Source organism: Phaethon lepturus, unplaced genomic scaffold (assembly GCF_000687285.1).
Source record: "Phaethon lepturus isolate BGI_N335 unplaced genomic scaffold, ASM68728v1 scaffold17601, whole genome shotgun sequence".
In the NCBI taxonomy this organism is placed as follows: domain Eukaryota; kingdom Metazoa; phylum Chordata; class Aves; order Phaethontiformes; family Phaethontidae; genus Phaethon; species Phaethon lepturus.
This window is the reverse complement of record NW_010519992.1, coordinates 3,732-4,028: the sequence shown is the minus strand read 5'-3', so window position 1 is coordinate 4,028 and position 297 is coordinate 3,732.

Sequence of the window (297 nt, the reverse complement as noted above, 5' to 3'; positions counted from 1 at the left end):
CTGCAAGAGAAGGAGAGAGCGGCTGTCAGGCGGCGCGACCCTCGCAGCTACCCTGTCCTCCCCCCGAAGGGAAGCGCCGGCGCTTTTGGGGAATAACCTGAATTTTAGAACACATTTGTCACCTCAAAGCCATTTGTGACACATCAAAATAGGCTTTTTTATCTGTAAACAAAGCAGCCCGTTAAAACCCCATCCCCGGCACGGAGCTGGGCCACGACCAACCGTGCCGCTGGTGCTCCCTGCCGTCCCCATCCCAGGAAACAAATTTTTGCATTTTTGCAGCCTGAACTCAGCGCC